This window comes from Scyliorhinus torazame, chromosome 12 (genome assembly GCF_047496885.1).
Source record: "Scyliorhinus torazame isolate Kashiwa2021f chromosome 12, sScyTor2.1, whole genome shotgun sequence".
Lineage (NCBI taxonomy): Eukaryota > Metazoa > Chordata > Chondrichthyes > Carcharhiniformes > Scyliorhinidae > Scyliorhinus > Scyliorhinus torazame.
Window position 1 is genome coordinate 25,242,036 of NC_092718.1, and position 26,823 is coordinate 25,268,858.

At 48.0% G+C, this 26,823-nt stretch overlaps 1 pseudogene; it reads left to right on the plus strand.

Annotated features, from left to right (window-relative positions):
- The first annotated feature begins 1,131 nt into the window (after positions 1-1,131).
- On the plus strand, positions 1,132-26,253 carry LOC140387453 (UDP-glucuronosyltransferase 2A1 pseudogene; annotated as a pseudogene).
- The last annotated feature ends 570 nt before the right edge of the window (positions 26,254-26,823 follow it).

A 26,823-nucleotide genomic window follows, 5' to 3' on the forward strand; every position in this document is an offset into this window, starting at 1 on the left:
AATCCACCCCACCACACCTCCCATTCCCTGACTCCCCATGTCTCCAATCCCTGTCTACTCCCTCCCTCCCCCTCCACTCCCGTCCCTCTCCCACCTCCTTTCTACCCTCCTGCTCCTCCCACCGCCTCCCAGACTCCCTGAAGGCAGAGCCGATGAGCCATGAAACAGGCATTGACTTTGATGGAAATAGAATATTCCTCCGGTGGCCAATCATTTGTCACATCTGCCGCCGAAAAATATGGAGCTGGAAACTCCCGGCCTGTGTCTGAATATGTTGAGAAATAAAGGTGGTAAATGCACACATTTTTAATAAGAGGCCACGGTGAAGTGGATTTATAAACAAATCTGCTAGGTTTAGAAATTTGCATTAGGAGATAGATAGGGACTTGACTTTTCAGCTGTTAAATTTCAAATGGGAGTCTGGAACATTTACAACCTGCAATAGCTTCAAGTAAACAAGGGAAAGTTATTCAATTTCACCCAAAAGGGTCAAAGAGTGTTTCTGAATTTTCTTGGATTTCCACAACAGAGTGGAAGTGAGTGAGAAATATAAGGTGACAGCAATTGTTGCCGAGGATAATATGGTTGCATTTATTATAATTTAAAATCCATCAGGGGGCATTGTCGAAAAGGTGTTTCCAAGTGTGTTCTGACCAAGTATTTTTCTTCAGGGTGTAGGGTGTATTGTAAAATTCTTTCAATGGTGTAATATTGATCTTTTGCGGTTAAGTTTTATTTTCTTCTTGTTAATAAATCTTTTAATTTTTATCAAATTTCATAAATGTTACTGGAATTCTGTGCTGCTACTTTTTTTCTCCTTGTTTTCAGAATATAAAAAGTGGGTTATGATCAGGTTTCTGTCTGGGTTTTGGGTTGCTCAGCAAATATCATCAGCTGTGGTTGTAACAGCATGCATGAGTGCAACCTATTCAGGGTTTTCTCCTCTAGTCTGACTGGTTTATTAATTATCAGCATTATCCCCTGCCTTCTATTGTAAATAACTGTCTTTTATCTTCTTTTTCTCATATTATACCACCTTTCTTCATTGTAAGAAGTCTTACAACACCAGGTTAAAGTCCAACAGGTTTGTTTTGATGACACCAAAACAAACCTATTGGACTTTAACCTGGTGTTGTAAGACTTGTTACTGTGCTCACCCCAGTCCAACGCCGGCATCTCCACACCTTTCTTCATGTCCTCGGTAAATACTAAGGTAAGCTATCCAATATTCCTGTCACTTCACACCTGAGGTTAGTTTGGATATCTTTAAACAAGAGAAAACTAAGCAATAATGGTGCATCCTGGGTGAATATAAAGGCAAGAGCAATTTGAAATTGAAATGCGTATGCCAAATACACAGACACTCCAGGAAAGTGGTTCGGGAAGCCAAAAATAAATGATTGTTCTGACACTCTGTGCTAGTGTGCGGTCAATTTCAGGTCCACCTGACCCAGAGTCACTGCACAGTAGAAATTAACTCTTAATTTTAAAAAATACCCAAAGTCTTTGGCTGCCCAATAACTACAATCAGCAGGTTTGTAAATTTAAACACAATTAACTTTTATTATTAACTAACTATAATTAAATAGACAACAAATATAATTGGTTTACTACTATCAAATTTCTCACCTCCCTGCCTCTTTAACTCGCCTTCACCCTCTACAAACATACACAAGACAAACAAACACAGAGGGGAGAGAGGCATGTAAAAAATTATAATATAAGGGCAAAAGTCTCTGTTTCAGATGCATGTCTTCCAGTTAGATACACTCTTCAGTCTAGGCTTCCTGTTGGATGATGCCTTTGCCTTCATTCTGTAATGGCTTTCACTGCAGACCCATTGAGCTCCAGAGACTTCTCTGCAGACTCAGAAACCGCAATGAGGAAACACTGGGGAAAGAGAGCAACACACAGCTTCTCCTCTCAGAGTCCAGCAGCTTTCTCCTGCTGGGTCCTCTGAAAATGCCACCTGGCAGAACCCAATCAGTGTCTGTTGCCGAGCACGAGACTGACCCTGGCCAATCCATTGGCCAGCAGCCAACCAATCGAACTGAATCCATCCAATCTCTCGGGTGCCAGAAAGTCTGAGTTCTTCTGTTCAACACCGAAACATTCATAGCACAGTGTACTACTTTGCAACTTTTGAGTTCCTCAGTTTCTCTGCTCAACTTACAGCTTTGTCTCCATTAAAGATCCATGGACCAAAAATGATAACAATAAATTAAAATAAATAGGTCATAAGGGAATCAATAGGAGAGCCTTTACATTATCAAGAAATTATGAAGTATTTGCAAATATAAACCAAAACAGTGGAGTCAGCTGAACTCATGACAAGAGCACCTCAGATTTACATTTGGTAGGTGGGGGGAGGGGGCAGGATTGGGTGGTTGGTTAGTGAGGGGAGATACGGGTTTTGTCTTACCATTCCAGGTTGATCTTCGAAAGCAAACCTGCGGGATTCTCCGCTAACCGGCGGGGTGGGCTATACCGGCGCCAAGGAGTGGCGTGAACTACTCCGGCATGGGGCTGGCGCTAGAGTGGTTGGCGCCATGCGAAGCGGCGCTGAAGGACCTCTGCCGGCCGGCCGGGTTGCCGCATGCGCAGGAGCGCCAGCATGTTTCGTCTCCGCGTCAGCCATGGCAGAGCTTTACAGCGGCCGGCGCAGAGGAAAAGAGTGCCCCCACGGCACAGGCCCGCCCGCGGATCGGTGGGCCCTGATCGCGGTCCAGGCCACCGTGGGCCCTCCCCCCAGGGCCGGATCCCCCCGCGGCCCCCCGAGGAGTCCGCTGGCCACCCGTAGAGCCAGGTCCCGCCAGTACAGACCTGGTGTAATTTATGCTGGCAGGACTGGCCGAAAAAGGGCGGCAGCTCGGCCCATCAGGGCCTGGAGAATCGCCGGGGGGGGGGGGGGGGGGGGGCGCTGCCAATGGCCCCCGACCGGTGCGGCGCGATTCCCGCCCCCACCAAAACCCCGGCACCACAGAATTCGGCAGCCGGCGTCGGGACAGTGTGCTGTGATCCAAGCAGGCCTCCGGCGATTCCCCGACCTGGCAGGGGGTCGGAGAATCCCGCCCAACATTTTTGTGAAAGGAAAGTTTGACTTGATAACATTTACTCTGTTTTCGGTTGAACCCATTAAACTAAATTAAACAACCTGAAGGGCAAATTCAAAGAGCAGCCCCTCAAACAAAAGTAACTCACGTCACGGTGACGGCGGGCGGGTGGCAGCCGCACATTGGAGGGCTCCCGCCCGGGAATATAAATTTCGGAGTTTTAATGCCCGGTCCCGGGGGCAACGGAGGCTGAAAAGGCTGTAAGAAGGCACAGGGAGGAAAAATGTCCAAGTTTGGGAGAAAAGCGGCCGTGAAAAAGGGGGATAACGAAAGTCCGCTGGTGAGTGGAAAAGTCAGCGCAGGAACTGTAAGGAAAGCGGAGGCTGGAGCACCAGGGGAGGCCACATCGCTCACAGCAGAAGAAATGACCAAGGTGATGGCTGTGGAACTTGAAAAACAGTTCACAAAGCACATGGAAGTGATGAAGAAGGAGATGGGGACGGTATTGAAAGTGCTGGTGGAGGAGGCGATTGCACCGGTGAGGGTGACGGTATCGACGCAGCGGCGGAGGTGCGGGAGCAAGGTGAGACACTGAAGGAAGTGGCAGAGGCATTATCGCAGCACAGTGATCAATTCACCTCGATGGGGAAGGGGTTGCGGAGGGTGACAGAGACCACCAAGGGTCTGTGAGCCAAAATGGAAGGCTTGGAAAACAGATCCAGGCGACAGGATTTGAGGATTGTGGGTCTGCTCGAAGGGGTGGAAGGCCCGAGGCCGACGGAGTATTTTGCCATGATATTGGCAAAGCTATTGGGGGCGGGGGACGATCCCTCCGATATGAATTGGATTGAGCTCATTAGTTGCGGAGGCCTATATCAAAGGCGAGTGAGCCGCCAAGAGTAGTAACTGTGTGTTTCCGTAGTTATAGAGTGAAGGAGAAGGTCCTGTGCTAGGCAAAGCAGAAGCGGGTGGTGCAGTGGACTGGAGCTGGTATACGTATATACCAGGACTTTACGGTGGAGCTGGCAAGGAGGCGGGCTGCCTTCAGCCGGGTGAAGAAGGCGCTGTACCTCAACAGCTAAGTTGAGGGTGACCTACAAATCCAAGGACTTTTATTTTGGGATGGCGGAAGCAGAGGAGGAGTTTGCGAAGGCAGAAGGACTGTGGCAGAATTGAGAAATGGTCGTGTGCCGATGTAGCCTCATGTAACTTTATTTTTTTCACTGCGTGTTGGTGTATGTACTAAATGAGTCGACGCTGTATATATTTGGACAAGGGAAGAGATGGGACTTTCATTTGCAATGATGGTTCATTGGGGTTTGGGTGTGTATGCGGGGTTGCGTGCTAAAGGGGATTTCTTGGTTTTCCTGGGACCGGGCAAGGGGGAAGGAGACCCGGGCGGGGGCCTCCACGCTGGCCGGTTTAAGCCAGTGAGCGGGAGTGAGGTGGGGGGAGGGGCTGCGGCCATCAGAGCCTGGTAGAACAGTTTTCGGTGAGTCTAGCCGGGGTGAAAAGTTGGGTAAAGGAACCGAGGTTGGGGGGAGGGGTTTACAAGAGGAAGTGGAGGGGAGGAGTCTGGGAGGGGGGCTGGAGGGGGGAGGGGGGTCTACAATTCATGGATGTCATTCACGGTACTCTTTCGGGGATTGGATGATGTTGAATATTAGGGGGTGGTTGGGGGGGTGGACTATATATGTCAATGGTGACCACAGGCGATTACTGATTCCTTTTTCTTTTTTCCTTTTTTTCCCACCTTGGGAGGGCTTGTTTCATTTGATGCTTATATTGTCACGTGGGCTGTTGTTTGGGGTGGTGGGAGGATGGGGTTGTTGTTGTTAGTAAGGGGATTGACATTGTATTCGTTACCATAAGACCATAAGACCATAAGACATAGGAGCGGAAGTAAGGCCATTCGGCCCATCGAGTCCACTCCACCATTCAATCATGGCTGGTTTCAACTCCATTTACCCGCTCTCTCTCCATAGCCCTTAATTCCTCGAGAAATCAAGAATTTATCAACTTCTGTCTTAAAGATACTCAACGTCCCGGCCCCCACCGCCCTCTGTGGCAATGAATTCCACAGACCCACCACTCTCTGGCTGAAGAAATTTCTCCTCATCTCTGTTCTAAAGTGACTCCCTTTTATTCTAAGGCTGTGCCCCCGGGTCCTAGTCTCCCCTGCTAATGGAAACAACTTCCCTACGTCCACCCTATCTAAGCCATTCATTATCTTGTAAGTTTCTATTAGATCTCCCCTCAACCTCCTAAACTCCAATGAATATAATCCCAGGATCCTCAGACGTTCATCGTATGTTAGGCCTACCATTCCTGGGATCATCCGTGTGAATCTCCACTGGACCCGCTCCAGTGCCAGTATGTCCTTCCTGAGGTGTGGGGCCCAAAATTGCTCACAGTATTCTAAATGGGGCCTAACCAATGCTTTATAAAGCTTCAGAAGTACATCCCTGCTTTTATATTCCAAGCCTCTTGAGATAAATGACAACATTGCATTTGCTTTCTTAATTACGGACTCAACCTGCAAGTTTACCTTTAGAGAATCCTGGACTAGGACTCCCAAGTCCCTTTGCACTTCAGCATTATGAATTTTGTCACCGTTTACAAAATAGTCCATCCCTCTATTCTTTTTTCCAAAGTGCAAGACCTCGCACTTGCCCACGTTGAATTTCATCAGCCATTTCTTGGACCACTCTCCTAAACTGTCTAAATCTTTCTGCAGCCTCCCCACATCCTCCATACTACCTGCCCCTCCACCTATCTTTGTATCATCGGCAAACTTAGCCAGAATGTCCCCAGTCCCATAATCTAGATCGTTAATATATAAAGAGAACAGCTGTGGCCCCAACACTGAACCCTGCGGGACACCACTCGTAACCGGTTGCCATTCCGAAAAAGAACCTTTTATCCCAACTCTCTGCCTTCTGCCTGACAGCCAATCATCAATCCATGTTAGTACCTTGCCTCGAATACCATGGGCCCTTATTTTACTCAGCAGTCTCCCGTGAGGCACCTTATCAAAGGCCTTTTGGAAGTCAAGATAGATAACATCCATTGGCTCTCCTTGGTCTAACCTATTTGTTATCTCTTCAAAGAACTCTAACAGGTTTGTCAGGCGCGACCTCCCCTTACTAAATCCATGCTAACTTGTCCTAATCCGACCCTGCACTTCCAAGAATTTAGAAATCTCATCCTTAACAATGGGTTCTAGAATCTTGCCAACAACCGAGGTTAGGCTAATTGGCCTATAATTTTCCATCTTTTTCCTTGTTCCCTTCTTGAACGGGGGGTTACAACAGCGATTTTCCAATCCTCAGGGACTTTCCCTGACTCCAGTGACTTTTGAAAGATCATAACTAACGCCTCTACTATTTCTTCAGCTATCTCCTTTAGAACTCTAGGATGTAGCCCATCTGGGCCTGGAGATTTATCAATGTTTAGACCTCTTAGTTTCTCTAGCACTTTCTCCTTTGTGATGACTACCATATTCAACTCTGCCCCCTAACTCTCCTGAATTGTTGGGATATTACTCATGTCTTCTACTGTGAAGACTGACGCAAAGTAACGTTTACTGTTTGTTGGTGAGGTGTAAATTCTAAAGAAAATGTGAAAATGGAGAATAAAAATATTTTAAGAAAAAATATATTGAAACCAAAATGTGACAAAAGGGGTCAATGGACCATGCCAATCCCTGCAGTGCCCATCGGGGTTGGAAGGACTTAACGGTTCCAGCAGACACTGTGTGCCCCCTCTCCAGTCCACCAGGCCATGAATGGTAGAGGGACAGACCGTCAGGCCAGACAACACTCCCGATAGCTCGCTGCCTGGTCGTATTGTTGGTGAGCTTGGCCAGGCCCAGGAGCTGGTTTACAAGGAGGCCCTGCACCTACCCGGCCCCTCTCTGTATCGGGGTCGGGAGATCAAGAGCGTGGGACTGAAGTGCAATCAAAACTGTAATAAAAGGTTTTGCAAATAAATAAAAAGGGGGTGCAGACTATAACAACTATAGACGTTTGTTCCTGGGGTCCCACAAGGCCGCGGAAAGCGTAGGCATCTTGGGAACGCATGAACAAATGTATCCTATGGTTGTATGGGATTGCTGTGTGCAACATCCTCGATCCCTGGTTCCCAATGGTAAGTTGGGGGGGGGGGGGGGGGAACGGACTCCAGCATAAAGAGACGACCAACAGGGACATTAAAGACATGTCCGGGTGCGGTTGAGGGCAAGGACGTGAAGAGTGCGCCGCAGACAAACCGCTCTGTACAGTGCTAAAAGGCACAGACGGCATTCCCGTGAGACTGCTCGGGGTGTGGGGCTCTGCCTCCCGAGGGAGGGTTCAGGGCTTGGGGCCATTGTGAAAGTCTGTCCGAGTAGAGGTGTGTTCAGACTGGAGTTTACTGCACCTCTGTGCTCCTCAGGACCATAATTGATATTGGGCCAAGCATGACCATTCTAAGATCACGGATGGCATTGACTGCGAGCTGGACATCCACCGAAGCATGACACGCCAATTCATGGGGTGTCACCCAGCCTGCTCCTCCAGCACCCAGCTTCTCCCTGATCCTGGGCACCGCAGCAGCCACAGCCCTTCGCTTTACCAACCACCTGAGATGGTATTGGGGGAGGTGGGGATTCCTGAGCAGCAGATCCCTGAAGACAGCCATTACTCCTGACGTGGGAGGACAGTGGCTCAAGGTGATCATGTTGCAGACTTTGATCACGTCCTGGTAAAATATGGGCAATGATGTAAGGAGTTACTGAGACCCAGCCGGTCCATTAACAGGAGCTGCATGTCATCATTTGGGCTGTTCACCTGGTGGAAGAAGTACATCACTAGGGCAACACCATCTAGCAGGTGGTTCAATGTAAATATATCGCTGCAGGATTTGAAGGCGGAAGGTTACCAGTTCTGGTAATGAACAGTTAAGCTTCATCGTGCTTTTTTCATAGAATCCCAACAGTACAGAAGGAGGCCATTCGGCCCATGGGGTCTACACCTACCCTCCAAAAGAGCACCCCACCTAGGCGCACTCCCCCACCAAACCTGCACAAAAGAGGAGGTTAGGACATCCAGGGTCATTTCTTGGAAAGAGATTTCAATGACTGCCTTGTTGGCCCTTTAGAGAGGCACAGAGGAAAGATGTTGGCTTTTCTCAGAGTAAGTAAAATTTGGGATGATGCCAGATGTTCAAAACGCAGTTGATGGGAAATGCCAAGTTACTCCAAAACACAGAAAGAAAACTTGAAACAACTGCCATCAACTGCATTTTTTGTAATTTAGTATAATGTGAGGAGATATTTGAAATCCAGAGAGTGATGTCCCAGACGTGTTGGGATGATTTTAAATAAAATGTTTGTTAAGCAATGAAAGAAACAACAATAAAGTAAACTAGAGGTATGCTTAACTAAGACATTGGCTACACACAGTTTTCCACAGTTCCAAACAATCTTTACTTCACCAGTTTCAAAGCTAACTCTACCCAAATATTCTTTAACGGCTTATATGTTGAAAATAAAACCCTGTAAAAATCCACTAACAGTCACCACACTAGCTAGTCATATTGTTTTCGTGTTGTTTCTGAGGTAGAATAAACAGCTTGCTCTTCAAGACAATTTTTCTTCACAAGTACTGCTTACTGGGAGTTAAACAGCTATTCCTGCTGTTGGCTGAGGTCTAATAAAAGGTTTTCTTGCATACTTTTAATTATCACCTCATATGAAGTTTTCTCTTTGATCTTCCATTATCTGAGCTAACCTCTGGGCAGCACGGTAGCATAGTGGTTAGCACAATTGCTTCACAGCTCCAGGGTCCCAGTGTCTGTGCGGAGTCTGCACATCCTCCCTGTGTGTGCATGGGTTTCCTCCGGGTGCTCCGGTTTCCTCCCACAGTCCAAAGATGTGCAGGTTAGGTGGATTGGCCATGCTAAATTGCCCTTAGTGTGCAAAATTGCCCTTAGTGTTGGGTGGGGTTACTGGGTTATGGGGATAGGGTGGAGGTGTGGGCCTGGATAGGGTGCTCTTTCAAAGAGCCAGTGCAGACTCTATGGACCAAAGGGCCTCCTTCTGCACTGTAAATTCTATGATTCAAATCAAAGTTAATTAACTTTTTTTCTTGAGCCTAGCTTTACCAGTGTCAATGCATAGTACACTCACATTATGACCCCCTCTTCACACCTTGTCTCTCCCTTTGAACCTTTCATACCTTATTCAGATCCCTTCATGGTCTCTTCCCCATTGTTACCAACTTGCCTTTGGGAAACATCTGTTTGCAGTGTTGCTAAGCTCATCAACATCTCAAAGTCACTAGTCTCATTAACATAGCCAAGGTGTCCCGGCGCGAAGCAACTTCCTTTTCCCCACAGTTTTTAAACATACAGGTGGCAGATAATGTTCCAATTTTCCTGATAAGTTCATGTCACCACTATTTTACCTGACACAAGACTAAGGAGTGCTGAAGAGTTGGGTTCGGGATTGGCTGAAGGCATTAATGCAGAGGGAAGACATGATAATACGGTGGGAATGGGGGTGAGGAGGGGGGTCGGGGTAAAGAGAAGTGGCAAAAAAAACTGGGAAATAGAAATGATGGGCCTGGGCCTAGCCTGAGGCAGCAACCATAATTGGGCAGAGGAAAACTCAAGTTATATAGTTATTGCTGCAGAACAAGATTAGATTGGATGTGTGCTGGTAATAATAGAAAAATAGAGAAGAGACATGAGGAGGGATGTTAAAATAAAAAGAGAAAATGCTGGCAGTATCTGCGCAGAGATAAACAATTAACATTTCAGGTCGATGATTTTTTTGTCAGAACAGGACACAGTGCAGTCTGGTGATTTGTTCTAAATGACTTACCGTCTATTGTCAATTGCAAAATTCACTCTTATGCTTCCACCTACTAATTGAAGTGGGCACAGCTTTTTATGTTCTTAATATTGTTTTTTTATGTTGCCGTGGTGGTGGCGCATTGATCAGATTTTGAGGCTGGTGTGTTTAAACATAAACACTTTTATTGATATGCACATATGTACAGTGCCAAGGATAGTCTTGCATGAAGCTGTTCCATGCATGTATGCTCCTGTCAGGGTTCAGTTCTAGACTCCTCTCTGTCCATGTGACTACATGCATCACACGGTGGGCGGTGCCACTCTCCAGTCCCAAGTTAACCCTTGCTCTGCTAAACACCTTGATATTATAATGCATGCATTATCATCACAAACAGCATCTCTCCCACAACGATAGCATTTTTCAATTCAGCAATCTTAGCTGCCTCTACGCTAAATCACCTTTAAAGTTGGGGGAATACGTCACTCAAAAAGTTTAGCTTTGCACGAAACTACATTGGTAGTTTGAAAATGGAACGATTGTGAAATTCAGAAGCGAAGGAAGACTTTGCACGTACCCAGTTGTGTTAAATTACCAAGATGTTCATCATAGTTAAAATCTCAGCTACTGAGAATACAAGACTTCCTACAGTGTTCGATTTGTGCTTCATCAGTAAATAAACGCATAAGTTCATGGGAAAATATTTCATAACCTACAAGTTAAAAGTTATCCGTCAAATGCAATGAATGGACCCCCGAAACAAGGCAGGCGGAGCTGCAGTTAATTTTGATACAATTATGCAGGCAACATAACTATGGTCTTCCAACATTTTCTTGATGTGGAGATGCCGGCGTTGGACTGGGGTGAGCACAGTAAGAAGTCTTACAACACCAGGTTAAAGTCCAACAGGTTTGTTTCGATGTCACTAGCTTTCGGAGCACTGCACCTTCCTCAGGTGAATGAAGAGGTATGTTCCAGAAACACATATATAGCCAGATTCAAAGATGCCAAACAATGCTTGGAATGCGACCATTAGCAGGTGATTAAATCTTTACAGATCCAGAGATGGGGTAACCCCAGGTTAAAGAGGTGTGAATTGTGTCAAGCCAGGACAGTTGGTAGGATTTCGCAGGCCAGATGGTGGGGGATGAATGTAATGCGACATGAATCCCAGGTCCCGGTTGAGGCCGCACTCATGTGTGCGGAACTTGGCTATAAGTTTCTGCTTGGCGATTCTGCGTTGTCGCGCGTCCTGAAGGCCGCCTTGGAGAACGCTTACCCGGAGATCAGAGGCTGAATGCCCTGGCATTGATGTTGGACTTTAACCTGGTGTTGTAAGACTTCGTACTGTGAACATTTTCTTGATTCAGGGACTATCATTTTCGGTTGAATGGTTGCACATTTTTAAGAAAAATGAAATAGAAACCAAGGAATTAAAGACGCATTGGTCCAACATCACGGCCAGGGATTCACAACCTCGCCACAGTTTGCTTCAGCCTGGCGGACGGAACGGAATATCCCGCTAAGCGGGAGGCCGGTAAAATCCTGTCCCAGGTGTTGGGAGACTCCCATTGTTTAACAAGTATGGGGGCCGGTTAGCTTAGACGGCCAGCGTGTGCTTCATAGTAATGCCAAAGCGGGTTTGATTCCCATTCTGCCTGAGGTAGGTTTGTTCCCTGCATCCTTGCCCTATCCCTGAGAGTCGTCGAAGGAACCACCGCACATAAAACTGCCGAGGAAAACATCTCAGGAAGAAGCTCTAGCTCAAAAGGATCTGCCTTTCGGCAGGGCACTCATGGAATGGAATGGAATGGAATATTAAGTATAGAGTGGGTGAGCAACTAGTAAAACTTGTTCTCCTGGCCATGTGTTGGGATTTGCTGCTCCCTGCTCATCACCTCCAAATGCAACACAATCTGCTCCCATTGTATCCAAACTTCTATTTTCTTTCACATGATTAGACATTCAGCCCAAAGGTCAGATCTGTTTGATGAACAAGTGCAGGCACAGCTGCATCAGAAATGTCCATGAGTATGTCTGCAATGATGAAGTCTGAAAAGAATGAAAAAGCAGAACTTTTTTTTGTTAAATATTTTTACTGAAGGTTTACCATTTTAGTTTACCATATCATAGAAATTACAGTGCAGAAGGAAGCCATTCGGCCCATCGAGTCTGCACCGACTCTTGGAAAGAGCACCCTACCAAGGTCCACACCTCCATCCTATCCCCATAACACAGTAGCCCCACCCAACACTAAGGGAAATTTTGGACACTAAGGGAAATTTAGCATGGCCAATCCACCTACCCTGCACATCTTTGGACTGTGGGAGGAAACCGGAGTACCCGGAGGAAACCCACGCAGACACGGGGAGAATGTGCAGACTCCACACAGACAGTGACCCAAGCCGGGAATCGAAACTGGGACCTTGGAGCTGTGAAGCAATTGTGCTATCCACAATGCTACCGTGCTGCCCTAACCCTGTCGCAAGAGATCCCAAAATCCAGTACGGCACAGCATAAAGATCACTCAACATATACAAATAGAAAAGACCATAGATACTAACACAGTTGGTTCATGTTATCAATTGTAATTGTAATCAGTACCTCCATTCGCACGGACAAGGAAGGTAAATTATAAAGAGTGGAGGATATCAGGTTAATCGAATAACAGGATTGATCCATGAGCACAATGCACAATGATGTTCACCCTCGCCTAAAGGGTAACAAAAAGCTGCACAACATAGGGGATGCCCAATTGGGTCATATACAACTAAACATGACCTGACTTGGTACCCTAAGACCCCCCTTTATTTCTCTGCATACTGATGTTACCACTCATGTTCCACCATCAACACAATTCTGCCCATTACCCTTCATCCAAGAGATCCTAACAACAGGACGATATACTCACTGTCCATTCCAGGAACCAAATTATTTTATTTATTTTTCTCCATAAATTTAAAGTACGCAATTCATTTTCTTTTCCAAGGGGCAATTTCGAGTGGCCAATCCACCTACCCTGCACATCTTGGGGTTGTGGGGGTGAGACCCACGCAGACAAGGGGAGAATGTGCAAACTGCACATTGACAGTGACCCGGGGCCGGATTCGAATCCGGGTCCCTGGCGCCGTGAGGTAGCAGTGCTAACCAGTGCGCCACCATGCCGTCCATCCAGGAACCAAGTTATCAAGTAACCACTGTCACTAACGACGCAGCCAAGAAAATATAAAAAATCTACTCGAGAAAAGCAGGAAACTAAGGATATTCTGACCGTGCTCAGGTGTGCACCAGTGAGGGTGGCACGTGGTGCAGTGGTTAGCACTGGGATTGTGGCGCTGAGGACCCGGGTTCGAATCCTGGTCCTGGGTCACTAACCATGTGGAGATTGGGTTTCACCCCCACAACCCAAAGATGTGCAGGTTAGGTGGACTGGCCATGCTAAATTGCCCCTTAATTGGAAAAAAAATAATTGGGTATTCCAAATTTTTTTTTAAAAGGTGTGCACCAGTAAATATTTTCCTCAACTCAAGCTACGCCGGAAGTGCCAGGAACAGCAATGCCCAGTCCTTCCCAGGATACACAGCTGTCTGCCCACGGTAGCACAGTCGGTAGCACAGTGGTTAGCACAGTTGCTTCACAGCTCTCGGGTCCCAGGTTCGATTCCCGGCTTGGGTCACTGCCTGTGCGGAGTCTGCATGTTCTCCCCGTGTCTGCTTGGGTTTCCTCCGGGTGCTCTGGTTTCCTCCCACAGTCCAGAGGTGTGCAGGTTAGGTGGATTGTGTAGCCACCTAAAGTGGCCAACTCCCGATTTAAAATAGCGAACGCAAAGGCTGATGGGAAAGTCAGCCAACAAGACAGAACCCAGCGGCTGCAGGTTTGCTGTGTATTTACCTCTGCAAAAACCAGACAACATCGATACCAGCGACCATCAGCATAACAAAGTAAACAGCCATCTGCATACTGATGAGCAATCCCCAGGAACAATAAGCAACATTTTGACACACAAAGCAAAGCCAGACTCCTCGGCGCCAGCAGGAGCCAAAACAAAGGAGGTGAACGACCACCTTAAGACCGCCCATCGATCAGGGAACCGCTCCAGTATTGGAGAAAATCGAACCAAACGTTTGGGACAAAGTCCAATCACTTGGGACCAGGTACAGGGTCCGCCCCGAAAGGCGGGAAGCCCCTGGGGACTATAAGAGTTGAGCCCCAAGTTCAAATCGCTCTCTCTTCACTCCTCTCTGCACCGCTCTCTTCTTCTTGACCGGGTCACTCAGCAACGCGAACCAACCCTTGACCGTGACCGGTGCAGCTGCCGCCGATATCCAGTAAGTCTTAAGTCAACACTCGCTATGAGATAGGCGCTCCTAGCTACCAATCCGTACCAACTTCGAATCCCGCAAACTCAGAACCCGAACGAAAGGCCATTTGTTCCCCTGACCTGGTGGGCCAGTCCGAAGCTAAGTATAGGCCTGTTAGTTGTAGAAGTAGCTTAGAAGTAGAATTTGTGCATGAGTAGCGATTACTGTGTATAATAAATGTGCTTTGATTTGAATCTTACTAATCGGTGTATTGAGTTATTGATCATTACTTGAACTTGAACCTCGTGGCTGTATCATAAAGATACCTGGCGACTCGAGAGCAAAGGTTATAAAACAGAGCCAATTGAACCAACCAAAAGTTAGCAACAATTGGCCATGATAAATTGCCCTTAGCGTCCAAAACGGTTGGGTGGGTTTACTGAGTTACGGGGTTACAGGGATAGAGTGGAGGCTTGGGGTTAAGTGGGGGTGCTCTTTCCAAGGGCCGGTGCAGACTCGATGGGCCGAATGGCCTCCTTCTGCACTGTAAATTCTATGATCTATGGTCTGCACAGAAGGCTATCAAGGATTCTTCAACACCAAATTAATAAAAGTATGACAAAAAAGATGTGACACCATAAGATCGAACGGGGGGGTTTTCCTCACCCACTATGAGGTCATATTCAGGCCATACCCATCACCTCTATATCATGCCACCTGTCCATTACCATGCTGTGGCAGTATTCATCTAATACATAAACAAAGCAAAGGACACCAGGAAAAAATACTCCATCACTTAAAATGCAAGGATTACAACACAAAAAGAAAACTGGGGAAGTATTGCAAAAACCTAATGTCATAAAGTAACCCAGCCGCTCCCCCAATGAAATGAAGGAGATTCATTATCTGTTCACAAACAGGAAAACATCTCTGTATGCAAATGCAAAATAAATCCCAAGGATTTGAATTTGGCACAGGGTCAGAAGCAAGGTGGGCAGACCGCCCCTTACCCACCCCACACCCCCAGTACTACACAGCAGGACCAAAATTGAATGCAAACGGTATCACACTTAAACTAAGGTCTTCCTCACCCTATCGCCAGAGCCCACAGCTGGATAAATTCCATCACAGATAAATAGACTGGTTTGCGAAGGATAACAGGATTGGCAGGATAACAGGTGACAGATCTGTGTTGGAATATCACACATCCTTGTCAGGATAAAAGACAACATCATAAAATCAGGAGTTCAATCACAGGTGGAAAATATTTCAGGATTAATGATGAACTGCAGGATAATATAGTCATCCATGGAGCTTAAACATGGCCAAAGCCATGACAGGAATGTCGAGCAACATGCAGGATCCAGCCAGAAATTTGGTGAAGCCTCTGCACCATCGCCGTGTCATTGCCCAGAAGACCCGGTGAAGAGAGGCCCAGGCCCCAGCACACAGTGAGGCCTCGTCGACTGCGGCCGCCTCCAGCCCTTTTTGATGAATCGAGATTGTAAAAGAATGGCAGCCAGTTTCCAAATTGAGCCGGGAATTCATCCTCAGCTCCTCTCGACGGACCGAGAGCACGGACACTCCTCCTCCGGCTCCACCTCCTCAAATTAACCAGGATATTCGACACACGATGCAGCAGGATTTCCAAGGATTGAAGGTGAGCCTCCACCGAGGAAACTCCGCTCTCAACTGACAGGGTTCTGATCTCCGCTTCACCCATTTTCTTACAGATATTTTGCAGTTCATCAATGTGAGCGCCAGTGATCTGTGCCAGGGAGACAAGGCCGTCATCCACAACCTTACTCTCAACAGCAGTCACCGTCTCAATGCTTGCGACATCGCAGAGCGTAAGCTGCTGATCAGCAAACACTGCCGTCGCGAGCAAGGCCCCACCCCGGCCAAACCGACCGCCTCAATTAAACAAGGATTTTCAGGGGAGGCAGTGGCGTAGTTGCATTGTCGCTGGACTAGTAAACAGGAGGCCCAGGGTAATGTTTGGGGCTGGTTTAGCACAGGGCTAAATCGCTGGCTTTGAAAGCAGACCAAGGCAGGCCAGCAGCACGGTTCAATTCCCGTACCAGCCTCCCTGAACAGGCGCCGGAATGTGGCGACTAGGGGTTTTCACCATAACTTCGTTTGACACCTACTTGTGACAATAAGCGATTTTCATTTCATTTCATGACTTAAATCGGCTCCTTGTCCCCAAAACCTGAACTAGGATCTTCCAGGAAGATAGCACAGTGTATACACTTCAGGATTAAATAATAATGGGTTGTGCATCAGGATAAATAAAGACATTTAAAGGTGAGTACCGCCAGAGCATGCAAACGTGCAGCCACTCCCGCGGGTACATCACATGACAACTCCTCTTGCAGAACAGTTTTAATAGTTGTGAAAGATTGGATTCATAGAATCGTAGAATCATAAAATTTACAGTGCAGAAGGAGGCCATTCGGCCCATCGAGTCTGCACCAGCTCTCAGAAAGAGCACCCCACTTAAGCCAACACCTCCACCCCATTCCCGTAACCCAGTAACCCCACCTAACCTTAGGGCAATTTAGCATGGCCAATCCCCCTAACCCTGCACATCTTTGGACTGTGGGAGGAAACCGGAGCACCCGGAGGAAACCCATGCAGACATGGGGGGAACGTGCAGACTCCGCACAGAGAGTGACCCAAGACGGGAATCGAAGCCGGGACCCTGGAGCTCTGAAGCAACTGTGCTAAGCACTATGTTACCATGCTGCCAAATTCACAGGTATTTGGGTGTCCTTTGACGCGAGTTGTATAAAGATAACATGCAGATACAACAAGCAGGCAGGAAGGCAACTCGAATGGTTGGCTGGATATTTTCCAGTCGCTCCCCCACTCCCCTCCCCATGGTGGGTGGGCAGGGCAGAGACATTGAGACGGGAGCTGAAACATTAGTTTCCTACCCGCCATGTGGGGTTGTGATTTCCGCCAGAGGCTGGAGTGAAACCGATTTGCATCCCGTTAATGTGATGCAGATCAAAGCCCCACCGGATTTGTGGAAAGGTGTTTTCCTGTGTACTTAATTTAGGTCCTCCCAGTATTATAGACACTCCTGTATCTTCATTTGGCCAAGGGAGGCAGAGGGCTCCTGAATCTACTCAACCAGCTGCATCTGTTGAGGCCGGCAAGGCCAGTTTGCCTGTCATTGAGACGGTGCCTCCTGAGGTGTCACCGAGTGCTGACAATTCAATCACCCAAAAGCTTGCCGAGCCGGTGATTGGTTTGCGGAAGACCGGAAGGACCTGGATGTCTCCGGTCTGATGGACTTTGGATGAACCCTCTTGCACCTGTTGTCTTTTATAATGTTTATAACTTCTGTATTTAGTTCTTTGTGTCGTTGCCATAAGGGTCGTAAACAGGAAGGGATGAAATGAAAAAATGAAATGAAATGAAAATCGCTTATTGTCACAAGTCGGCTTCAAATGAAGTTACTGTGAAAAGCCCCTAGTCACCACATTCCGGCACCTGTTCGGGGAGGCTGGTACAGGAATGGAACCCACGCTGCAGGCCTGCCATGGTCTGCTTTAAAAGCCAGCTATTTGGCCCTGTGCGGTAGGGTAGCCCCTTTAAGGGGGTGGCCTCGACGAACCATGTGACTGGCTCTGGGCCAATCACACGCGTTGAGGTGTGGGTGAATCCAGAAGTATTTGAAGAGTTGAAAATCAGAGGACATACTGCTGGAATTATTTCCACAGGAATGAAGAGTCAGGAGAGGAGCAGATTCAGTCACAGGGCAGGAAAACTGACTGAGAGGTGACTGTAAAATCCAGAAGAAATGGGCCTCAACTCAGTTGAGTGAATTTCTGGCCAGGATCAAATTGTAATAAAGCTGAACACCCAGTCGAACCAATAGGAGTGTCATTATCTCGATTGGGTAACAGCAGCAGTGGGGGTTAGGCTGTCGATTAGACAAAACTACAATAACATTTAAACAACCGAATAAAGCATGGGTTGCAGTAGCTCAGTGTTTACTGTGTAACCCAGTGGAGTTGTGTCGACTTGACAGCAGAGAAGTCCAGGAATTTGGAAGCGAAAGGTGGGCTCAGATCCGGTGCTCACTGATGAAAACAAAGAGTTGGCATGTAGTTGGGAAATGGGCATGAGCCCGGGTAACCTGAAACTTGCTGATTAACTTTGTAGATTGAGCCAGAGGAACTTAAACAGTGAATCAGAAGAGACTGGGGGTGAAAGGGAAAAGGACGGCACAGAGGGCCAAGGAGAGAGTTGCAAAAGTTGGATCTACAAACTAATGAGCCGTCCTGAAGCCCAGCTTGCAGTCATTTCTGTACTTGAACTCTGAAATCCATGACACCCCACAGTTCCTACCTTGTCATCAGCATTTAGAAAATACCCTGATTCATCCTTTTTAAACTTCAAAATGTTTGAACTCACAATTTCCCCACGTAAACTCCATCTGTCACAGTTTTGCCGACTCACTGAATCTATCAATGTCCCATTGCAGCTTTCTGCTCCCATCTGTATTGTTCATCATTCCCCTCAGCATCAGCAGCATTAGCTTCCAATGGTGTAAACATTGTATCAATTGTGGTACAGCAATGACTTTTAAATGTCATATACATATATAAATGTATTGTGTATAGAAACATTTCAGAATAAATTAGTATTGCCTTCAAATGCTGAATCACCACACAATTGGAGAGCAATGGAAATGATAAGCAGAATGGTTGAATTACTGAGAGCAAATTCTAATGGAAGTCGCAATGAAAAGCGAGAGAGTTGCCTTGAACCCTTGGCAGGAAACAAGTGGCTGGGGATTACTTTTCACAACCAGCACGGCACGGTGGCACAGCGGTTAGCACTGCTGCCTCACAGCTCCAGGAACCTGGGTCACTGTCTGTGTGTTGAGTTTGCACTTTTTCCCTGTGTCTGCGTGGGTTTCCTCCGGGTGCTCCACTTTCCTCCCACAGTCCAAAGATGTGCAGGTTAGGTGGATTGGCCATGCTAAATTGCCCCTTAGTATCCAAAAGGTTAGGTGGGGTTACTGGGTTATGAGGGCAGAGTGGAGGCGTGGACTTAAGTCGGGTGCTCTTTCCAAGGGCCCGTGCAGACTCGATGGGCCGAATGCCCTCCTTCTTCACTGTCGGGTCTGATTCTATGACACTCTGCACCCACTCTGCTGTTTGACCATTTCCACCAGATGGCGACATCTAAGACAATAAACGGAGAGGCTCAGGGGAGGAACCTAGTTAGCAGCGGCCTCAACTTTTGTTGTGATGCCCAGGCTTCCTCCGAGGAACGCTCCTGCTGCCGTGGCATCACGAAGGAAGGTTCTTTCTGAAATTTACTATGACATTCCCCACAGATTTTACCTGGCAGGGTTATTGCAGCAGAATATTTTCCAAAGGTGGGAGACTGGTAAATGTTTTAATTCATGGGTGTCTGTGTAAACAAACACCAACAATGTTAACATGCAGGTGCACCCATTAATTAGGAGGACAAATGGTCTGTTACATTTGATTGCAAGGGGGTTGCAGTACAGGAGTAAGGAGGCTTTGCTCCCTCACAGAATCACAGAGCTGTTATGGCGCAGACGGAAACCACCTGGTCTATTGTGTCAGCATAGAGCATTCCTTGAGAACAGGGTAGAGTAATGCGGCGAGTTTCTCTGTTCCTGAGTGTTGATGCTGGGCAGGATTCGTGGATTTCCACGACAGCAAAGCTGCCGCCACAACTGGACCGAATCAATCGATTCTAATGAGAAACGGCGCGGGACTCACCGGATTCATGATTGGCACTCAGCAGGCTGACAAGCTGTAGTCGCAAATACACACTTCACTCCCGGCACACACCACCCCAGTCAACAAGATAGCAGCGAGGAGAATGGCATTACTGGACGCTGAACTTGAGATCCTCCTGGACGTGATGGAGGAGAGGCAGGACACCTGGCAAACTGGACCGGGAAGGAGGCTGCCAGCCGCTGGGGAACACAGTGCTTGGGCACAGGTGGCAGAGGCAGCGAGCGCCACCATTAACACCGTCCAGACTGGCCTGCAGTGCCGTATAAAACTGCACACCCTCCTCAGGGTGGCCAGGGTGAGGAGGCAACACTGTGCCCCCAGCACCAGTCTCTTCCCACACACACCCACCCGGAGGGCGGGCGAACCCCCACCCTACACCTCATGTCGGCACCCATACTGGCCACCATGGACGGGTACCATGGCCACTGAGGCCACCAGCTACCCACCCCCTGGGCTGCATGCGTTGGACTGTCTAACACTGTCATTTTCTGCTTCCCCCCCCCCCCCCCCCCCGCCAGGAAAAGGCCGCCCAAAATGACCGGGGGCAGGTGTAGAGAAAGCTGGAGGAGGACGGCCGGACCTGCGGGCCCTCACCCCGGCTGAGCAGAGGGCCCTGGTCGAGGTCAGCGGCCCAGAGTAAAGGAAGGTCGCCGGGCTGGAGATTGGCCATGGGCGAGGAAGTGACACCCTGCTTAGTTGCAGCTCCTGGTGCCACGTGTATCAACCCCCCTAAAATCACACCACACTACCCCACCCTCACCCCACCATCCCCTTTACCTCCATACCAGCCTTGCCCTCATCCCCACACTATCCTCAACCTCACCCTCACCCCCAAACCACCCTCACTCCACCCTCACCCCCACCCCACCCTCACCTTTACCTCCACACCAGCCTCACCCTCACCCCGAAACCACTCACACCCCCATCCTCACCCCCACAGCATCCTCATCGCTGCTCTCACACTCACCCCCACACCACCCTCACCCATACCCCCCACAGTACCCTCAGCCCCACCGCCCCCACTGCCGCCTGGCCCGCGATCTAATCATGCATCTTGGCTTGTGTCTTGCAGGATCTGTTGGTGATGGGGGGAGGGAGTCCATCTGGTGTCCCCCCGCCCCCAGCCAGTGCCACAGCCGGAGACCACCCATGTGCCGACAAGTGATGAGGAGACCCCAGAGCGTCATATTTCTAAAGTGCAGTGTTTTTTAATGCTGTGCACATGTGACATGTGACCCCAACTGCTCCAATCCCCTGATGGTGCCGCCCCACTCTCCTCACCCCTCCAAACCCCTCCCCATATCACTTCTCCCCATCACACCCTCCCTCCTCTTACGCCCTATCCCCCCTCCGTCCCAGTGCTCCCTCAGTAATCCTCGACATGCTTCGCCTTGCGTGCTCTACCCCTGCCTCTCGGTGTGTCATCAGGATGCACATCAGAGGTGGGGGCAGCCTGCTGCCTACTGCATCCCATGGCCTTCGATGCCCCTGGCGAACGTCCTCTGGGATCTCTGGGGCCAGAGGGCCCCAGTGCACATGCCAGCAGTACATGCCCTGCCGTGCCGCCCTGTTCCGGCTGCTGACTCCGTGATGCGGTCAGGGGAGTGGGTATCGGGGGAGCTGGTGGCCGTCATCGCCACTCCATAAACTGGCTCTGGGTTGGCACCCATGTTCTCTTCACAGTCAGTGTCCTTAAGACCCTGGGGTTCACCTTGGGACAGAGGGGCAGGTGGATCGAGACTTGACTTCCCTTGCACCATCTGGCTCTGCCAGCCCTGTCGCTCCCCCATGTCTGCAGCACAGTGTCGATGCCCTCGGCGATGCTGCTCAGTGACTGGGACATGTTCCGCAGCGCCTCGGCAATGCTCACCTGGTACTGGGTCACGTCCCACAGCAATTGGGACATTCTGTCGAGGTGCTCAGCCATGGGCCTCACATGAGCCACGCCTTGGCCACCTCCACTCATGCTTCTGATGTCCATCAGGCTCTCTACTGCGGTCGCCACCCTCGCAGTGTTGTCCTTGGTGCCACTCATTGCCGGCGCCATCTCCTGCTCCCGTTGCCTCTGGAGTCCAGTCGGCTATGAACCTGCTATAGTGTCGCTCTGAATATCATGGCCGCACTCTAGAATCTGCATCATCTCCGGGTAAACCTGGTCTATAATAATAATAATAAGCGCTTATTGTCACAAGTAGGCTTCAATGAAGTTACTGTGAAAAGCCCCTACTCGTCACTTTCCGGCACCTGTTCAGGGAGGCCGGTACAGGAATTGAACCCGCGCTGCTGGCATTGTTCTGCATTACAATCCTGCTGTTTAGCCCACTGTGCTATACTGAGGCTCTAGAGGCTTAGTATCTGACTGAGACCCAACTGAGGCCTGGGTTACAGCAGACCTCCGACTGCTGTCTTGCCTGGGCGTTCCTGCCTCCCCCGGATGTCCGTCTGCAACTGTGTGATGTGCCCCGGAAGCCTGTCCACTGCTGGCGCCCACCGAGGTATGTGTCTCTGCATGGAGGGTGGGGATGACAGCTGTGCCGTGAATATGGTGGTCTCCTCAGAACTCCCCTCAGAGGCGTTCTCATGGAAGGCAGGGAGGGGGAAGCGGAAATACCCCAGGCGGACTGGCACTGTCAGTTGAGCATCCTATGGGAGAATGGACATGTGGTCAGTGGGAGGGATGGGTCAGCCTGTTTGGCATTAACAACACACGTGTAACAGGCCATCTGAGTAGGGGCCGGTGTAACCTCACCTCTGCACCGTACCTCTACGGCAGTGACAGATCTGTCCTTGGCCAATCCCGTAATCTCTAGGACAATTCCTTGTAGATAGGGAAGATTCTGATGTCCGGCACCCCGCCACCTGCCTGGGCCCTGTCCAGTATGCCCTGGGCCAACTTCTCTTGCAGAGACACAGGGGTGGCAACGTAAGCAGCACGCATCGTTCATCGCAGCGGTCAAAGGGTAGGGGTTGTGGTGGGGGGGAGACGGATCGGGGAGATGTGCAGCATGCGGGCGATGGGGAGGTTGGGCAGTATAAGGGGTGGGGAGTAAGTGGGAGTGGGGTTGCCACTAATTCCAAGGTGGTACAGGCTATCCCTGTGGCTGACCCTCCCAGACCCTCAGGGGAACAGGACATCCCATCTGACCTCTACCGCGTCCAACTGTCTGGCCAGCTTGGCATCCCCAAATCGTGGGGCTGCTCTCCTGGCGAATCAGCCGGCGGGACAGTCATTTGCAGCGTGAAGCCTGTGGGGCCTCGTTAAGTGGTCCAATTAATGTTTTATAGCATTGACAGCCTCGCCGGGCCAAGCGTCAGGAAGCTCGCGGCAGTTCCCGCTCGCTACCGCACTGAGAGACTTTTCCATTAAATCGCGCCCAACATTTTTAGAGGGTTTGTCTGCGAAGATGCTGAAAGGTTGTTTCCTCACTGAGAACTCAGGATTTGTATCAGAATATGGAGAAAATTCTTCATCGAGGTTTATGAACCTTTGATATTCTCTCCAGCCAGAGGGCAGTGGATGCTCAGGCATCAAATACATTCAAGAACGGCTTCAACAGATTTTGGCGCACTAAGGGGATTAAGGGAAAGTGTAGATGAGGTAATTCAGCCATTTCCTAATTGAAAGACAGAGCTGGGTCACAGGCCGGGTCCCGGGCCTAAATCAGCTCCTTTATTCTATTATATGTTTTTAAATTTCTGTTGTATTACCAATATTTCTCTTCAATTCTCTAACAGGACCTGGATGTCACTTTGCTCTCAATATGGAGGATCGTGCATGGAAAAGCAGGTTCCAGGTTGCGTACACTCTTGGTATCATCGCCACCCTGTCCTGTCCAATTACACAGGGGGCCAATATATTGGTTGTTCCTGTTGATGGAAGCCACTGGGTCAACATGAGAATTCTAATAGAAGAACTGAAACTTCATGGACACAATATCACTGTGCTTTATGCCTCATCATCTTGGTACATCAAAGAGAGGCCTGATTTATATCAATCCATTGTGGTTGAAATGCCAGAATCCGCTGGGAAAAATACAACTGAAGATATTGTGCAACGTTTGGTTGGAAAAGCACTAGATGCCTTCCAGAATGGTTGGGTACCATGGGTTAAATTCTATTCTGAAATGACATATTTTATGCAAATCTGTCACACTCGGACTCGAGAGATAATTATTGCAATTTATGAAAACAAAAGTTTATTGAAGCAAATTGAAAATGCAAACTTTGACTTAGTACTTACTGATCCTGCTTTCCCTATTGGTCCAGTTCTTGCTTATTCTTTCAAACTTCTTTTGGTGTATAATGTTCGATGGCTCAGTAGTGAAGAAGCTCATTTTCCCCTCGCACCATCACCTCCTTCCTACGTCCCAATCCCTGGCACTCGATTGACAGATAAAATGAGTTTTCTTCAAAGAACACAAAATGTCATTATGAATCTATTTCAAACATACAGTTCAAAATTTATGATACACCCCATTTACAATGAAGTCTGCCATCGCTATCTGGGTCCAGATACAGATATTGAGATGATTCTCCTGAGGGCAGAGGTGTGGCTGATGAGGGTTGATTTTATATTTGAATTTCCGAGACCCACCATGCCAAACATTGTTTACATTGGGGGATTCCAGTGTAAACCATCCAAACCTCTAGCAGCAGAGTTTGAAGAGTTTGTCCAATCCTCAGGGGAACATGGGATTATTGTGATGTCACTGGGGACCATTATCAGCTCTTTGCCAATGCAAATTTCAATGAAAATAGCAGAGGCCTTTGCTCAAGTACCTCAGAAAGTTATTTGGAGACACGATGGGAAGATCCCTCCCAATTTAGGAAATAATACGCTACTGGCAAAATGGATCCCCCAGAATGACCTTCTAGGGCACCCCAAGGCACGAGCCTTTGTTGCCCATGGTGGCACCAATGGAGTTTTTGAAGCCATCTATCATGGGGTGCCAGTAGTTGGCATCCCTCTGCTTTTTGACCAGTTTGATAACTTATTTAGGCTTGAAACCCGAGGTGCAGCAAAAGTGATTAATGTCGCAGCCATGCAGTCAAACGATCTTTTGCAGGCACTTAACGAAGTCATAAACGATACGTCCTATCGGGATAACATGCAGAAACTCTCTGCTCTCCACAGGAATCAACCAGAGTCTCCAATGGAGAGAGCCATTTTCTGGATTGAGTATGTTGCTCGACACAAAGGTGCAGCACATTTACGCTCAGAATCTTACCGACTCCCCTGGTATGTTTACTATTGTGTAGATGTGATGATCCTCCTGTTATCTGTGTTACTAATGGTTACAGTGCTGACAGTTCTGCTATTGAAAAAATGTTGTGACATCGCTCATAAGAGAAAGCAAAAAACTCAGTAAGATTTATGCCTTTGAATTGGGGAGGGAGCTTTGAATTCCTTCAATTTAACAATAGACCTTTGCTGAAAACAGACATATTGTCAAAACGTTTCACCTTGTACTCATCACGACAATAGACCTTCGCTGAAAACAGGCTTTTTGTCAAAGCTTTTTACCTTGTACTCATCAGGACAATAGGCCTTCGCTGAAAACAGGCATTTTGTCAAAGCTTTTTCCCTTGCACTCATCAGGACAATAGACCTTTGCTGAAAATAGGCATTTTGTCAAAGCTTTTCACCTTGTACTCATCAGGGGAATCACAAGATTACCAATGTCAGGGAAGCAACAGTTTTGTAGTGACTGAGAGCAGAGTGCTGATTGATTGGCACATTGACTGGCATGGAGAATACACCAGTGAACTGTATGTAGTGCAACAACGTAATGTTGCTATAAATGCCTAAAAATGTAAGTTGGGTAAACCAGAACCATCAACAATTCTGATTGAGTCTGGGAGGACAGAAGGTCTTAATTATAATGCATGTTTTCCAAAAGTAGTTAGATACAGCACTTTGGGCAAAGGGGATCAAAGGATATGGGTGTAAGACAGGATCAGGTTATTGAGTTGGATGATCAGCCATTATCGTAATGAATGGCAGAGCAGGCTCGAAGGGCCGAATGGCCTCCTCCTGCTCCTATTTTCTACGTTTCTATGTACTGTTCTAAAACAGAGCCACAAAGACAAGGATCTTCCTCACTTAACATCAGTTTTTCATTATTAATCAGATCTACAAACACTTGGGGTCGACAGGGTTAATTGGAGGGGTATATTACTTGAACAAGAACAAAGTGCTTGCACCATCTGATTTTAAAATGCTGTTAGTTATGCAATCACAGACATTAATAAAGGAATGCTGCTGGATATTTTGTCTGTCTTCTGTGATGATTTTGTCAAGTCGAGGTTGGCTCTTTCATACATTCATCTTAATATTGTGTTGATCACTTAATTATAGGTCAGCTACTCTCAGACAATTCAAGTCAGCCACATTTAAAGGTTTCGGATGCTGACCTGTAATGTTCCAGATGGCTTCCCTGATGGATTTTGCTTTAAAAGTATTCTATGGTCTGTGACGGTTTTAAGTAGTTTATAATTTTGTGGGCCGACTGACCATTATTATTTAATTCCCTTATAGCCTCTCCTTCCAAGTAACTGCACTGCCAGGGACACATCAACAGTAATAGATCAATCATTCAGTTGCTTCAACCTGTTTCCCCATTCAACTAGATCATGGCTGATCTGTATCTTAACTCCATCTATTCGCTGTTGCATAACCCTGAATACCTTTGAATAAGTAAAACCTTATCGGTCTCAGCCATGAAATATTCAATTCATTCAACCGCAAGAGTTTATTTGGCAACAAGAGACCAGATTTCCACTTTCCTTTGGTGTAAACCTGCTTCGCGTCACCGCCTGAATGTCTTACCTCGACAATT